This window comes from Alligator sinensis, unplaced genomic scaffold, assembly GCF_000455745.1.
Source record: "Alligator sinensis unplaced genomic scaffold, ASM45574v1 scaffold1579_1, whole genome shotgun sequence".
In the NCBI taxonomy this organism is placed as follows: domain Eukaryota; kingdom Metazoa; phylum Chordata; order Crocodylia; family Alligatoridae; genus Alligator; species Alligator sinensis.
Window position 1 is genome coordinate 8084 of NW_005843662.1, and position 1582 is coordinate 9665.

The following is a 1582-nucleotide window of genomic DNA, read 5'->3' on the forward strand; positions in this document are numbered from 1 at the left end:
CCCCAGGATCGAGGTAAGACTGACGTCTGAACCAGATGGGGCAACTGACAACTGACGCCCAGGAAAAAGCCAACCTATTAAATGGGTACGTTGTGTCGGTCTTTCATCAGTCCCACGGGATGCCCCTGTCCGCTACGGGACAGGGAGGCCCAGGTGATGGGGATCCCCCACCCTCCATCAATGCTGACCTCGTGAAGGAACACCTTGAGAGGCTGGACACCTTCAAGGCCGCCAGCCCTGACTTTGGTGTAATTTCTAAATTTTAAAAATAAAATAATTCTATCCTGTGACAAACTGTCATGGTTTGATCTCTTGCACAGAACTCTGCCACTTGGGCTAACAAGATAATAGAAAATGGTAGTGGATTGATTGCCAAAGTCTTTGTAGACCAACATTAAAAGGGGGATGAGACACTTTGCTGTTGGACTTTGCAGCTATTTGCTGACAGCAGAGGAATGATACAATTCAGGAATCTTAGGTTCTATCCTGGGCCCCTTATTTCAGTCTACTGCCTACTCCTGTCCCTTAAAATCACATAGCCTCCTCTATCATGGTGCCTGGGCCTAGGAGTAGTTGCTGATATGTCTACACCACTTCCCTGGGACACCTAGAGATGCCACTCTTGGGCCTGACCCAATCACCTGCTTCTGTTCCAAATATGGAAACTCTGGGTTGCTCAGCTGTTGGTCTCAAGATCTGTTTCCGGGCACATCATTTCTGGGTTTGAGGTATATAGAGTGGCAGTGGGTAAGCTACCTGAGAGTGGCACTCTCAGGAGTGAAGAGGCACTGTAGTCAAACCCACTAACAGCACAAGAAAGCTTGCTGCTCTTAGTTCAGGTGGTGGAATCAGGACCTAGGAAAATCCTGAACAGCTTAGGAGCTGCTCAGCATGGACAACATCACTGGGTAATATAGTTGCTAAAATTTAAAAACTCTTTAGTAAGCATGAAGACAGGAGGGTGATCCAGGCTGACCTGGACAGGCTCAGCAAATGGGCAGACGAGAACCTGATGGTGTTTAACACTGAAAAATGCAAGGTTCTCCACCTTGGGAGGAAAAACCTGCAGCATCCTTACAGGCTCGGCAGCGCTATGCGGGCTAGCACTATGGAAAACAGAGACTTAGGTGGTCATCATTGACCACAAGATGAACATGAGCCTTCAATGTGATGCTTCAGCTAGTAAAGCGAGCAAAATGCTGGCTTGCATCCATAGATGCTTCTCGAGCAAATCCTGGGACGTCATTCTCCCCTTGTACTCGGCCCTAGCGAGGCCGCAGCTGGAGTACTGTGTCCAGTTTTGCTAATTCCCTCAGCCCTCTGGGGTGGAGATCGTCAGGACCTGCTGATTTAAATATGTCCAGTCCCACCAGAAGTTCCTTTGTTCAAAAACTAACGTCATTGCTTCCCACTGTCACTGTTCTACCAAACCAGTGTAACAGCCCAAGACAGTAAATGTGATACAGTGTTAGAATTTGGAAAGATTTCATAGTTTCATCGGTTCATAGCAGCTAGGGTCAGGAGGGATCTGAGCAGATCATCTCGCCTGCCCCCGCCACAGGCAGGGGTAGATGATGGGGTC